The sequence below is a fragment of the Misgurnus anguillicaudatus genome, chromosome 4 (assembly GCF_027580225.2).
Source record: "Misgurnus anguillicaudatus chromosome 4, ASM2758022v2, whole genome shotgun sequence".
NCBI classification, from domain to species: domain Eukaryota; kingdom Metazoa; phylum Chordata; class Actinopteri; order Cypriniformes; family Cobitidae; genus Misgurnus; species Misgurnus anguillicaudatus.
In genome coordinates this window covers 7,643,951-7,660,438 of record NC_073340.2, presented here as the reverse complement: position 1 = coordinate 7,660,438, position 16,488 = coordinate 7,643,951, and the positions used below count along the sequence as shown (strand labels likewise).

At 37.1% G+C, this 16,488-nt stretch overlaps 1 long non-coding RNA gene across 1 annotated transcript; it reads right to left on the bottom strand.

Moving 5' to 3' along the window:
- Positions 1-216: 216 nt before the first annotated feature.
- On the bottom strand, positions 217-16,149 carry LOC141363689 (uncharacterized). Its single transcript, XR_012369205.1, has 3 exons — positions 15,321-16,149; positions 6,542-6,621; positions 217-2,301 (listed from the first exon to the last, which is right to left on the bottom strand). It is a non-coding gene; the product is annotated as an uncharacterized lncRNA (long non-coding RNA).
- Between the last annotated feature and the right edge of the window lie 339 nt (positions 16,150-16,488).

Here is a 16,488-nt window from a genome sequence, read left to right as displayed (position 1 = left end):
TACGTGTTTCCATAACACGGTTTTCCTTCCGATGTGTCTGTAGGAGCATACACTTGTATTATAAAGCTCTGAGAATCCCAAGTGTAAGCTTTAGTCCATTTTGCTTGTTTGGATGCCCCATTTCTATTGGCCGCGCGGATATACACGAGTAACATCTTTCTACGGGATGTTTATTAAAGATGCTTAAACATTTTAATTTAATTTACATGCCTACACTGTAAAAAAAATGCTGTAATTATGCAGCTGGTTGCCAGTAACTTACTGTAGAAAAAAAGTCTGAAGATGTTTCATGTTCATTTAACTTTGAGCAAACTGTTGCCAGTAATACACAGTAATACTGTAATTTCTAAAGACATTTTTTACAGTAGTTGTGTTTTTAGCTAAGCCTTGTCTATGAAATCAAGCTTTTATGTGGCTTAACACATTAATTAAAATATTAAATTCTGTACACACTTTATTATTAAAACATACTATGCAAGAGCAAGCAGATTAGCCCAGAAAATAAACGCAATGCATTAAAATAACAGTTTGCTTAAAGGTGCAGTGTGTACATTTTAATGGCACCTAGTGGTGAGGTTGCAAATTCCAACCAACAGCTCAGTTCACAGCTCACCCCTTGCTTTTGAAACGCATAGAGAAGCTACAGTAGCCGACACTGGACAAACATGTCATTGTTGGAGACATCTTAATAAAAAGGTTTATCCATTAAGGGCTTCTGTAGAAACATGGCGGCACAAAATGGTGTCTTCCATGTAAGGGGACCCTCTGTGTATGTAGATAAAAACATCTCATTATAAGGTAATAAAAACATAACAGTTCATTATGAAAGGACTTTATACACCACTGATAATTTAGTTTTGTATATTATTTTGCATTTCTGTCAAGAGATCCTTCTAAAAATTACACACTGCACCTTTAAAGTATAACATTTTATTAATTAGGTGCATACTCAATTTTATCTTGCCATATCCATTAAGCTGTTTCTGTGGGAGAAAAATGCTTAACATTTAATTTAACGCATTGCTTTTATATTTTGGGCACGTCTGCTTGCCCTTACATGATTTAATTAAATTTTTTTAATTCAGCTGTTAAAAAACGTTAGTTCTTATTTAAGTTATCGCAAACACTTGATTGCAGTTGTTGCTGCTAAGGGTGGCCCAATAATATTCATTAAAAGCTGTTATGCTTTACTAAACTACATGTTTATAATTGCTGTTAACTATATGATATGACCTGTAGAGATATACCTATAGGCCTGTATACCAGCTGATATATGTGGTCTTAATTTTAAATTGAGCTAAATCAAGTAATATTATTTTAAATAAATTCATTTTAGCATGCCCAAATAAACGTTAATCAATTAAAACATTAAGAAAACCTAAATAACTTTGGAAAACCACTAGCCACTGTGGCTGGTGAACAAAAAAGTTAATGTCAAGCCCTGTATATAATATAATTACTATTTCACTTTGCACCTGATCATCATGTTTTCTTTGTTTGTTTTTTCAATAACAACTGACTAGATGTACATTATCTCTTACTTATGTTTTCATATTTGCTCCAACACTCACTGACCCCTCAAAATAGTTATGTGTGCTGTAATGTTATGAATGAAAGTGCTAAATTAATCCCACATTAATTTGAATTTCACATCTTTCGTTTTGTCTTTGTATACAGCATTAAATCGCTGCTCAAGGGCCTCAGTGAAATGATTCTTCAGTCACCAGCAACTCCCGATAAAGACAAAACGTAGAAAACTTTAATGAATTTTAATGGTTACAGCAAAATCATATTCACTTAAAACAATACTTCAAATAGGCTTTTAAGCCAAAAATATGGGTTGTGTTACTGTCATAGTCTGGAATTAATCATTTAATTATTGTTTCATCATCATCATCTGTTCCTCATTTGTTTAACTATTGCTCCACATGTTCTTTGTTATCATCCATGTGTATTTAAGCGTTCTCCCTTTGTCGGATCTCGTGTTGTATACATCTTTGTTACATGTGAGTTTTTCCCCCGGGTGCCAGTTAGTTGTTGTATTATTATATTAAAGTTTATCATTTATCCTAATCTCCATCATTCTTCCCCGGTCACATACCATGACAGTTACAATTTATATTTCACCTTTCCTCAGAAATTCAGATTTCTTTTGGTCTATGAGATTTGGAGCCAGAGAATAGTTGGACATCTTGTTTTGCTTCATGTTCTTGAAGACACACTGGTTAACTATTTTCTCAATCACTTCTCCGCTTAGTGACTTTCCAAGAAACCAATTTTCTCCACAGATGCCTTCAGATCCTGTTAAAGGTTTTATTATCTGAGGTTAGAAAACAGTATGTATTCTTCAAATTACTACACGAAAAGAGAGAAACCAAAAAAATGTGTTTGTACTAGCGAGAGTACACTGAAAAAAATGGACTTAGTGGGTGTTTGAATTTAAATAAAATAAACATGTATATGCAACACAAAATATTTATATTCCTTGTGTAAACATAATTTAATTGATTAGGATTAAAATGTTTTGTTTGAATGTAAAATGAACACATTATTCTCACATTGATTAAAATTGATTGAATTGAATACTTAAAGCAATAAAATTGGGTTTGAACACAAAACGGCACCTCCTGAGCAGCAGATGGCAATATAGCTCAATGAAAGGACGTCATTTGCCATAAAAGAAGAATAAAGATCGGTTGTTTGGGCGCCAAAATGAAGACTGGTGCTGCGTCCGAAAACTCAAGGCAGTGACTCGTTGCCTCGCTGCCTCATGAGGAAATGACTTCGGAGGCATGAAGGTAGCTCGGAGAAAGACTTTCGGACACACTTCTAAGGCAGCGTGTTTGAAATTTAAACAGAGAGCGCCTTTGTGATAACTAATCACATATTTGAAAACTACAATACTAATTTCTCGCTAGAAATGCAATTAAAATGTGTGAAAAGTGAAAATATACCTTTATTTACACTAAATTGGTGGTCCACTCGCGTTGCCGCCATTTTATTTTTTCGAACTCGACCGGACTCGACCAATCACAATCTTAATGTACGTCCACGCATAGGTATCACAGGAGACAGGAAGTCAACCAAACATTGAATTCGGACATGCCTTGATGCCTTGCTGCCTTGGAAAGCTGCCTCAGAAGGCAGCAATTTAGAGTTTTCGGACGCAGCCTCAGTTGCAGTCAGTCAGTCAGTAGAACTCTCTCAGACGGACACCACTTTATTAAAGTAAGTTCTATTATTTATTTATGTTCGCTTCATACGTGATATATCTTCACTAGATAGACTATTCTTTGTTTACAATATGTAGCCATTGCAATGACTTGTAGTAAATATTAGTTTGGAGGAGGTTGGTGGAGTAAGTTAACAGTCAGTCAAGCTCATAATGAAAAACACAGCGTTTTAAAAACGTCAGCTGTTTAACGTTATTTCACGTTTGGTAGTTTTATCTGAGTTGAAAACTGTCAGCTTTGAGTTGACACTTGAGGCACTTTTTACTCAGCTGTTCTATGGAAACGTATCAGGACAAATAAAACGCTAACCAAAAGTTATTCTGTCAAGAGTAACGTTATCCATGTAGGTAATTTACCAGAAGATATCAATTGACTACATTAATAATGACATTGCGTATGAAACAAACTGTCTGCTTAATCAGATGAACAGACCCGCGTCAGTTATTCGTGACTTCGCTACGCCACGAGCAACACTTGATTCTATTAGAAAAAGCTTTTTTAAATGTCTCGCGTGACGTCTGGTATATTAACTGAAAAAAAATCGCTTTGAAGTGCCACACCTTAAAGCTGACGTTTTCAGAAGAGAACCTTGTTTTAAGATCTAATTTTGTCCAACATTGCGTCCTATGACAGATATAACTTACTTATTTCATTATTGCTCTATGTATGTGTGACCTTCATCATTTGAGGTTATGTTTGATTTCACCTCTGAATATTTCCTCTTATAGGATCATCATCCTTGCACACACTCAAAAGCATTGGTAAGTCATTTCTTTCACTTTTGTACTGCTGTTAGGAGCTAAATCTTATTTTTGTAACTAATATACATGTATTATTCTTTGACTCGCAGTACTCAAATATACAATGGTTGGTTCATTTGTTTTCAGATAAATGCTGAATTTAAAAGAATCACTACTGTCTAATGTTCCTGGGTGTCACCTGGACCTCCAATCAAAAAACCTGATGAAACTCTTCTATCAGAAAGGAGGACAGCTAGCAAAAAGACTTTTTTTAATGATCAAATGACAGAAGTAAGTAATATAGATTCATAGACATAAAAATTTGTAAACATTGTTGGAAGTACAGAACATTTAGTATGTTTTAGTTACAACATCTTTTGGCACAAGGGTCATTAAAACACCTGGGAAGATTTAAAGGGGTAGTTCACCCAAAAATAAAAATTCTCATCACTTACTCCCTATCATGTTGTTACAAACCTTTATAAATGTCTTTGTTCTGATGAACACTAAGGAAGATATTTTGAGGAATGTTTGTAACCAAACCAATCCTAAGCCCCATTCACTTCCATAGTGGAGAAAAATAATACTATTGAAGTGAATGGGGCTCATGAACAGTTTGGTTGCAAACATTCCTCAAAATAAATGTCTTCCTTCGTGTTCACCAGAACAAAGACATTTATACAGGTCTGTAACAACATGAGAGTGAGAAAATGAGAGAATTCACTTTTGCTGTGATTGTCAGGTATGGTAGCACACACTCGAAACGTGGCCTCTTTATTTAACTCATTCCAGTGTAGTGAACACACACACACACACACACACACACACACACACACACACACACACACACACACACACACACACACACACACACACACACACACACACACACACACACACACACACACACACAGAGCAGTGGACAGTGCAGCTGCCTTGCTTTGTAACCCATGTATTTGTAACCAATTGTAACATGCTGTGGCAATGCACATGGGTCTGTATACTAACATTTATATTTGTTTGCATTGTACTAATTTCCAATGACACTTTTATTGTAACAGTAACTTTTTTCTGTTTCTTTAACTAAATTGGTCTGTTTTGTACAGGGCATGGATGAAGTCAGCATCAGTGAGGTCATTTGAAGACACCAATGTTGGGATTTGTGCTCTCAAACAACATGCTTCTTGTGATGAAGAAGAGGATCTTTGTATAGTCCTGGGGCCCGTACCATGAAAATGGTTAAACAAACTCAGGGTTACAGGATTAGTTTCAGGTTGACAAAACCAAGCCAATGTGCAGGCCTTGTTGGTAAAAGCTATTTTCATGGTACCCAAAACCCAGGATTTGCACAAACTAATCCTAAACAAAGCTGGCTAACCAACTAAACCAGCTTCATGGTATAGGCCCCTGGAAGCCATGAAGGTGTTGCAACATCGTGCCATGTTGTTTGAGCTGATGTATGCCTTAAACCTGAGCTATCCTGATCTCCGCTTTATTTTTAAGGAAATCCAAAAGATTTTAATGGAACTGCATTGAGAGTAACTTTAACAAACAGTTTCTTTCAGTGAAAGGATCAGAAAGACTGTGCTGCTCATTTTTGACTTTGTTTATCTGTTTTAAGTGTTTTCTCTTATTAAAACATTAACAGTTTGCTGCTCAGAGTCGAGGTTTGGAATGGGTGTTGTATTTTGTTTTTAATGAATCTTTGATTAACAGTTTATACAAATGCTGTAGCTCTGACTTTCTGAAGGATTGATATTTTCCAGTTTGTAAATCCATTGTAAAAATAATAGTAATTTCACAGATGGGGCTTTTCCTAGTCCCAGACATTTGCAATGCCATATATCAGTGCCATTGTTTTGTCTCAAGATGTACTCCAGTGTTGTTTTTGTAAGGTAGGTTTGTTTGTAAACATTTTTGTAAAAATCCTAATATAAATAGGGCCTAGTCATGGATTAATCTACAACCTGTTTGGGAAATTGCCCCTTTATGTATGTACTGCATGTGCTGATTGTTGTAATAGTTATTGACTGTTAATGAATTAATGTGTAATGATTTAAATGAATTGATGATCTGAAAGCAGTGGTTTGCCTCAATATCACTAAATATTTGTACAAAACTCTTTGCTTTTTATGCCAATGCAAATGTATTTTGTATTTAAAAAACAATAAATAACATTTGGATAATTATGGATGATTATTCTGGTGCCAGAGACATAATGAAATTGCTTTAGAGTTACATAATCCCATAATATAAGCATTAAAAAAGCATGTTGGAATTACAGATGACAATCTAGTCCCCTTACATAATAAAATTACTTAAACATTACAAAATAAATGTGTTATAGTAAAGAGAAATATCACTTTGAGTCAACATATTTCTATTAGACTACTTAAAATAATTAAAATGTTTTGGTCTGACACATAAAAATTAATTGAGGGAAATTATTTTGGTTTTAAACAATCGGATCATGTGGGACCGATGTACACATTAAAATTAAGTAAATTGAAAGGATTTTTTTCAGTGTACAAACAATGACCATGTCCATGTAGTTTCTGGAGTACTTACAGCTATCATCTCTTCATAAAAATGTGCAGCATGGGTTCCTTAGCATTTAGCCATCCTTTCGAACCAGGAACCAAACATGACTGGAAAAAATAATGTCTTAATATCAAAGTGTCAAAATAGTATTTTGTTTTTTTTTTAAGTAAAGGGGAATAGGCCTAAATGATCATTGGAAAACCTTAGATGCATGTACAGTAGTGTTGCAAAAATGTCAACTGAATCTAATGTTTCAATAGCAAAGTAAAGTAAAAATTCAACTAAACTGTTGCTAGTGAAAAAAATCAGTTTTACTAGTGAAAATATAACTTAAGTCATTGTTTTTGTTTTATTAAAGATTTTCATATGTATCTGTTCACTTAATTAAACTTAATAATTGGCTTTCCTGCCTTTATTCCGTTAGGCGAGATGGTGACCTTTTGTTCATGATTTAATCAAAGCTTGAGTCAAGAGTAAATCTTAGGGCAAAGGTGTAAACCTTTCTTTATCTTTATGATAAAGAAGTGGTCTCAGTGAGGCTATCATGGAGGTCTGGGATGCATTTACAGCTGACATTTCACAAGAATTTTTTAAGATGTCAAATTAATCTTTGGTGTCCCCAGAGTAGCCACAGATGTGTGACTACCTTTCCTACATATTGTACTGCAAAGCCTTTTTAGCCATGTCCCTATATTTACATAATAAACAAATAATGCATAATGAAAATGATGTTGTTGTACTTTCAGATAATAGATTTTTTTCTATAGAAATCATTGCACAGGTAGTTTATAGGTTTTATGCAGCTTTCACATAGGACGCCGTATGCACTGCGCTCGCCGCTGATTGTCTTGTTTTTGTATATTATTCAGATTCATATAGCCATAAATATGATACATTTACATATGTCATAGAAAATGAAACCATGCAAAACTCGTTTTTTAGTCATCTCCACTGTTATTTTTATAATCAAAAGCAGCTAACATTAAAAAAACAAAAACTACAACTATATAATGTACATAAGACAAACTTACTGAAAAACTTTTGTCGGAGCGCAGCATAAACTGTTCCGGCATCTCTCTGTGACCGCAACGCATCTTTATACAGTCTGGTCTTTTTGCACCTCGATCGTGCAATCACCTTCTCCAAAAACACTCCGAACACAAAAAGATCATCTGCAGTCGACGATCCACAATGGAGATGTTTATAATCTAACCTCTGGAGAAAACGGATCGCTTACCAGCGACTTAAAGGGACACTTCACCCATTTGCATTAAGTTTTGTATAGCTAGAACCCCAGTCATGTTTTTGACTGGTCGTGCATCATTTCCTCAGTTGCCACTGAGACAGGAGAAATACAGATTTCAGTGTTGCACTTCCTTCTTTCAATGATGTAAAAATCATCATTTTGCATCATTGAAAGCAGGAAGTCCAATTTCTTTGTTGAGGGGGTGAGACTACAAACACCCCTTTTCTCGGTCAAACAGGCACCAAATTCGAATTTCCACTTCCAACACTTCCAATAAAGATTAATACGGGTGAAATGCTCCTTTAAGTGAGCTAATGTTATTAGCAACAGTGTGCTATGTAACTTGTTGCGTTTGGGCATGCATGCGTCATCTTGAACTGCACAGATTTGAAGTTGTAAAGTGAATCCTTGTAATTGTTTCATGATTGGTTACTACCCCTGCCTATCAAAACTTTGCTGGCTATGCATTGGCTGGTTTTGTTTTGGCGTAATCCAGTCAAAAGCCTATGGTGCGCTGAATGACACCTCGCTTATCCAATGTGCGCTTCCAGGACATTTTAAGTTGTCAAACCTCATCTGATTGGACAAAACTGAAAAATTGGGCGGGATATTCATTGGAACAGTCTAAGGAAGCAGGAAGAGATGGATTTTGACAAGAGTTGGGATTTCCTATTAAAATATTTAGGAGCAACAAGATTAATTAATAGATCCTGAAGATTAAAAACAATTAAAAGAATGATGATGATGTATATTTATAGTTTTTCCCTGCTTTTTTTCTTTCCTTTTCTTTAACAGTTAATGTTAGTATAGATCTTTAGTCCACACTCCAGATCAGTGGGTGGTGGTAAATGCACCCGAAAGTTGTTTGCCAACCGCCAATAAAAACAAAAGAAGAAGATAAAAATCGATATTTAGAAAATAAACATGATCGATCATACATAACAGACGCGAATGTAAACAAAGGAGGATATTGCATGATTTTTCACTATTTTTCAATGTTTTGGATTAAAACGTGGGATGCCATTTGAAGAGTGGACCCTTGCGTTGCAATGTACGCTGAAGTTTTTTGGATTCGTCAGAAATGATCAGAACCATATGGAAAGAAATGTGAGTACCGATATCCCTATTTATATGCGGTCGTCTGCATTTCATTTAACCCTTTTCACTCCAGTGTATTGATTGCAAAAACAAGCTCAGAACATGAATCTTGAGTGTTTAAGCTTTCAAATAATGCAAAGTTTATGATTGTTGATTGAATGTTTGATGTTAAACAAAGTACAGAAACACATAGACACGCCTCCAGGGCCCGCCGCCCGGCCAGTACGAGTTTGTTAGTGAATGTTTTCTTCGCCATCACACTGCGTTCAATCCAACACAACTGTCAACAACTTCTTCTTCTTTTGTTTTTAATTGGCAGTTGACTCTACTAGGTGTATTACCGCAACCGCTGGACTGGAGGGTGGAACAGGAATTGCAGTTTTACTATAAATTAGATTCTTTTTAGACGCCCTGTAACCCTTAAAAAGGAAAACAAAAAAACAAACAAATTTTTACAGTTTTTTTTCTGTAAAATGTTTCTCAATTCAAAAACAACTTCATTTGCCTCTACCTGAGCTTTAAAGGCGTAGTGCACAATGTTTGAAATTGTTTGACAGTGTTGATATTTGAAATCACCTAAACAATCACGCCCCTACCCCAATAGAATCGGGACCTTCTTTTTATAGACCCGCCCCACACATACGCAACCCAGGCAACAATGTTGGTTAGAATACACGCCCCTTACTGGTGATTGGCTACAAGTGTGTTTTGGTAGTCGGCCTGACTTTTCCAAAGTGTTTTTCAGAAATTCCACTTTTTTCCATCGAAATTGCCACTTCTTCATGTCTGGATCTTTTAGTGCTTACACTTAGTCTATGTTATTCCTCACATTAGGTTGAAAGTAATAAATACCTCCCAGATGCTCCTTTCTCCCAGATATACTGCCATTTCTCATAAGTTCTTGCTTTATACTTTTAACCTCTGCCTTGCTGAGTTTAATCTCCACCTCCACACAATCATTATCTGCAGCAGCATATTTACTCATTCCCCTCCACCCCCTTGTGCGCTGAAACCCACAAGAAAGAACACTTAAAACCTGCCTTTTGCATTCCACTAGCCAGTTGTAAAATTTCAGATACTATAACTGCTTGTCTGTTACACTCCCAGCTATCTACCTATAATAGGGTAAACCATAGCCATAAGTTCTCCTGTGTAAACTGCCAAGCCATCTGTTAGCCTTTTTGCTATAGCCAAACCCAGTTCTGGTACCACATGTGCCACCCCCACCCTACTATCAGTTCTTTTGGATGCATCTGTAAACATAGTCATACTCTGACTATACTTTTCTGCAATATAAATGTTCACTCTCCATTTGTCTATCTCCTATTCCTGGTTTTCCTCAAGCAGTCCTAAATCCACTTTAAGTTCTTCATCTGTCCAAGTGGGGACTACAGGTAGCACCACTGTAGGACTTATTTTCAGTGAACTTAATCTCATCTTCACTACCTTGTGGTTTTTTTGTCCATCCAAAGCACACCTGTGAACTTCAGGTGGATGCATGTGATATTGTGTGCGAGGGTGGATCTGTGGCATGTGCAGGAACTGTGATCAAAGAACTTATATTGACAAGAAGTGAAAACCAATAGAACGTACCACTGCAACACCAGCGCCCAGCAATATACAGTTGTGTTCAAAAGTATTCAACCCCCAATGCTGTTAAGGGTTTTAGGGAATTTAATGTACATTTGTAATTGTATTCAGAATGAAATCCTACAATGACTTCTTAAAGAACCATATGCAACTAAAATGACATCAATTGGTTTTGTAATATAGTAGTAAATGTTTCTTTTGTGAATTCTTCATTGACACAATTATTCAACCCCTTAAAGAACTACCACTCTGAAGAACAGAGGTTCATTGAAGTGTTTTCAATCAGGTATTGAAAACACCTATGGATGTCAGGGAACATCAATAAAGCCTAATAAGCACCAATTAGGCAGCTTTAAAATGACTGTGATACTCAACTCCTTCTAAACATTTACTGGTGTGGTTACAAACATGGTGAAGTCAAAAGAATGGTCCAGGAAGACAAGAGAAGAGGTGATTAATCTTCACAGGAAGGGCAATGGCTATAAGAAGATTGCAAAGATGTCAAACATACCAAGAGACACCATAGGAAGCATCATTCGCAAATTCAAGGCAAAGGGCACTGTTGAAACGCTTCCTGGTCGTGGCAGAAAAAACATGCTAACTGCGACTGCTGTGCGCTATCTGAAATGTAGAGTGGAAAAAAGTCCCCGTGTGACTGCTGAGGAACTGAGAAAAGATTTGTCACATGTGGGTACTGAAGTTTCTGCTCAGACAATACGGCGCACCCTGCGTACTGAATGCCTCCATGCCAGAACTCCCAGGCGCACCCCCTTGCTATCTCCAAAGAATAAGAAGAGTCGACTGCAGTATGCCAAAAGTCATGTGGACAAACCACAGAAGTTTTGGGATAGTGTTCTGTGGAAAATTAGAACTGTTTGGGCCCATGGATCAACGCTATGTTTGGAGGAGGAAAAACAAGGCCTATGAAGAAAAGAACACCTTGCCTACTGTGAAGCATGGTGGGGGGTCAATCATGCTTTGGGGCTGTTTTGCTTCTGCAGGTACAGGGAAACTTCAAGGGATACTTCACCGATTTAGCATTCAGCTTTGTATCTGTAGAAACCCGGCAGTATTACTGAATGACCATGTTTCCCTCCATCATTTCCCCCTGAGAGGAGAGATATCTGCATTTTGGTTCTGCAAAAAAGTCCTCCGATGATGCAAAAATCGTCATATTACATCATCGGAGGACTTTTTTGCAGAACCAAAATGCAGATATCTCTCCTCTCAGGGGGAAATGAGGGAGGGAAACATGGTCATTCAGTAATACTGCCGGGTTTCTACAGATACAAAGCTGAATGCTAAATCGGTGAAGTATCCCTTTCAGCGTGTGCAAGGTACCATGAATTCTCTTCAGTACCAGGAGATATTGGATGACAATGTGTTGCAGTCCGTCACAAACCTGAGGCTTGGGAGACGTTGGACCTTTCAACAGGACAATGATCCCAAGCATACCTCCAAATCCACTAGAGCATGGTTGCAGAAAAAAGGCTGGAACATTTTGAAGTGGCCATCGCAGTCACCAGACTTAAATCCGATTGAGAACCTCTGGTGGGACTTAAAGAAAGCAGTTGCAGTGCGCAAGCCTAAGAATGTGACTGAACTGGAGGCTTTTGCCCATGATGAATGGGCGAAGATACCCGTACAGGGCTCGACATTAAGGCTTGTCCGCTTGTCCGGGACAAGTGGATTTTTTGTAGGACAAGTGTAAGAGAAAAGTAGTTGTCCGACTGGACAAGTTAAATTTCAATCAACGTTACTTCACGTTATGTGCCGTTAACGACGCAGAACTCGCAGCGCAAACACCGAGCGGAATATTGAACAGAGAGCGCGGCACGCCGACACACACGTTTACATGTAGGCTACTGTTATTGTTACTAAACAAGCTGTGCGCGCATTAAACCTGATCGCCGAACACGGAGGGGCGGGAGTCGCGGGACGGCATGGAGTGGAGTGGAGAGTGATGTTTCTTCAGGCTCCGGCGTGAATATAAATGACTTCACTGTGTGTCAAAAAAGCTGATTTAAGTCCGTATTTTTTCTCTTCTAACTTTCGGTAAAAACACATAATGGGCTTAAAATCTTGTTTAAGAATCTGTTTTATAACGAGAATCTCTCTTTAGCGCGCCTATGTGTGTGCTGCGCGACAGCTGATTTGAATCTGACAGAGTTCGTCACTGTACATTAAAAATCCCACACGAACATTACAGCATAAATGCTAGGTTTAAGATTGATTTGATATGTAACAAATAATCTAGATACATTTATTCTAATACGTTTTTTAAAACATGGTAATGTTTTAATGTTTTGCAATCATTGAAAAATCATCTATTATTTTGCTTTAATTGCTAGTCTGGGTTTGGTTGAAGGCTACAGTTTGTCCGGTTAGAACAAGTATGTCTCACTCAAATCGTTGACTTTATTAAATGTGCATAGATGTGTGGTTAGTATAATGCACGCACACGCACAGTCCACAAAACCTCCTTTGATTTGAATCAATCCTGCTTATTTAAACTATAACTATTTACACTATTCAGCCGATCTCCTTTCCCGTTATCATTCACCTGCTCTATTCTCCGACACTGCGCAGACTCTAGCGGAAAGTTTGGAACAGTCCATTTCGCACTTATTAACAGGGGTGACCGGATTAGTCCATTTATTAAAGGTGACACTTTTCTACAATCATTGAAATGTGGGGAAAATGAAGAGAAAGGCAGCAGATATAGCATCATTCTTCAAAAAGAGTAGCAAGAAGCAGCCAAATGAATCTTAGTAAAATACATTTCAGTGCCCTACAAAATTCATGTGATTTTCTGGTCTCTATATTTTCAGCAATGGGAGATAGAAATCCTGGTTTCAAAGTAAATTTCAAAAGTTTTATTTGATTAAATAGTTTAAAAAAAACATGAGGTTGAATTATGACTATAAATTGTATGTTAATCTCAATTCATTTTAATTAAATTTCAAGTATTGTAGCAATTGTATGTTACACATTATTCTGATTAACACACATATAATACTTAAAAGTATTTTAAGGTTGGATGATAGAGATTATATATGCCACCCCAGAGTAACTGCTGGCCCCTGCCTGGCCACCCCTATGAGAAATCCCTTGCTCCGCCACTGATTAGCAAAACACAAAAATACATTATATTATAAATCTTTACCCGGACAAGTGACTTTTGTGCATGGACAAGTGAAACACAAATTTACTTGTCCGAAGGACAAGTTGCTCAAAAAGTTAATGTCAAGCCCTGCCCGTAGATCGCTGCAAGACACTGTGTCAAGCTATGCTTCACGTTTAAAAGCTGTTTTAACTGTAAAAGGATGTTGTACTAAGTACTAATATTGAATGTCACTTGGGGGTTGAATAAAACTGAAAATGATGTGAGCACAGAAAAGACATTTGTGGTTATTTCATTATAAATGTTATGTTATATTTGTCTGACCTACACATGCCTCTTTGATGTAAATTGTAAGCAGGATGACTGAATGATCAAAATCAATGTCAAACCGGCCAAAACAATCAATTTCAGTTGGGGTTGAATAATTTTGAACACAACTGTATAGGCTCCATACATATACACACATATCAGAATTGCTAGAAATGGATTATGTAATCTAAATAATCTCTGTCCAAAAGTGGCAATTAACAGACATAGCAATGCATCATGTTCTATAAGATTATCATGTTAAAATGGAATTACTCAATAAAGCAAGAAAAAAACTACCTCAAATGTGTATCTATTTAAAACATCAAAATCATCACACGCAAAAAGTCGCTAGAGCAATAGACGGTTTCATCGGATGCACGTGATACACGTCTGGATCCGAACCTTACTTCCGGTTTCGTTTTTTTAATGGTCTGACTAGTTGCTGAACTGATCTCTTGAACAAATGCCTCGTCGAAAATAACAATAAAGTTGTGTCCACGTGGACTCGCATTAAGGGTCCCTAAAGTCTGGACTACGTGATGTCATCAAAGTGTGGACTCTGAGGAGGACCACAAGTCCGGAGTGTGCCATTTGGGACAGGACCATAGACTGTAAAAAAAGATGGATGACGCGACGTCGCCTCCCTCCATTGTAATGAATTGAAGCCAAAAATGTCCGACCATGGGCGTTGCCATGTTACGTAAAAACGTCCGTTTGGAGCCAAGGCATGCGCAGAAGGAATCGTCCATGGAGCCAGAGGCGGAGCCACGTTATCAAACTTCCGCCCAAATGCTTTCGCGCTCAACTCAACCTCGCCAATCATAATGACACACCCCGTTTCTATAGCATCAAATTACTAGCTAAAATGAAACTTATCACAATAAGGAAAACACTTTTACATATATACGCGTGAAAACAACTACCTGAAAGTACCAAAACCACCTTTTGGAAACTTTTATTGGAAGTGTAAATACTTTTTTTTATTTAGAGCAGAGTCCCATTAGTTTGAATGGAGAGGGCGGGGTTATGACTTGTACTGCAGCCAGCCACCAGGGGGCGATCACAGAGCCAGAGGCTTCACTTTTCAAGGCTTATGAGCAGTGTTAGGAAAGTTCACTTTCTACATGAACTAGTTCAGTTCACAGTTCACAAATTTTAAAATGAACTAGTTCAGTTCATAGCTCATATTTCCAAATTTTGAACTAGTTCACAGTTCCAAAAATGAACTAATTTATTTATAGTTCTTTTTCCCCATATTATTTTAAAAAAATATATTGCCATATAGCCCATATAGAACCACAGACAGGAATGATTTTATCAGTTTTAACACTGAAGCTAAATGCATCAGATTTCATATTCATATCCAACTTTAAATCCTTATCCAACCAGGGTTTACGAGCATTGACTGTCTTTTAATTTTTGTATTTGCTTGCACATACCTTGAAAGGCTAGCCGGGTGCTTCAAGGGGGTTTTCCGGGCGAGAAGCGCTGCGAGGCGTTGAGTGTATGACAACTCAGGTATTGCACACCGCACGTGCACGTTAAATAGCGTGAGCTTGTCTATTTCAAGATCCAGAATATGTGTAAGCAGCCTTTGTTAATCGTTAACGATTTAGGACAAATATGATGTTATGTTATCTAATGTTAAACTATGCGAGTGGCGCAGCAGGGATTTGGATAGCAGCGTCCAGTCAGTGTTGTTTTGATGACGTATGCAGCCTGGTGGCAGTGTTGCCAGATTGGGTGTTTTTTTCCGCTACACATTAAGGCCTGTTTACAGTGTGTTTTAGACGGGTTTTCGCCTGGAAGACTCTATAGAAATCTGGCACCCTACTGAATGACGTTAAAGTGAGAGAACGTGCCGTTCACAAGCCCCAGAATGAACGAGTTCACCTTGCGTTCATCAGGCAGTAATACAGTACGTTCAGTTCACGTTCGCCCAAAATATGAAGTAGTTCAACACTGCTTATGAGGCACACCCGGACAGGACCTATAAGGTTGCTTAGTTGGCAAGGAACACAGTCACTGAGTTGGCAACACTGCTTCAGCCAATCCCCTTTTTTTAAGCAAGTAAGCCCCGCCCACTTATTAACATTGAATTTGCATACAAGTTGAAAATAAAAATGAACACGAAAATTAAAACGAAAATGAAAAAGAAAAACAGAACATAAAATTAAAACTGAACTTTACATTTTAATTTTGTCCCTATTATTGCTTGGGCATGAATAAAAAGCCTTTTAAAAAATGTATTTACAGATTCCTTTTCAAGCTTGCCTTTTAATTTTAATATTTTCAGTCTTGTCTCAAGGTTATATTGAAAATGATGAACTGTCAAATAATCAATTTAATTTAATTTTTCAATTTGGCCGGAATGATGCTTCATCACGTTAAAAATGAAAATGAAATAATTTAATATAATGTTTTAATTTTTATTTTAGCATTTCATTTTCAAATTTGGGACATATTTTGCGATTTTATTTTTTATTTTATAATTTAATTAATTATTTTATAATTTAATTAATTAATTTTAAAAAGTCCAAAACACCTTCCTTAGGTTTCCTCTATGGCCAGCTTAAGGGTGCGGCGTCCCAGCGCCCCCTAGTGACC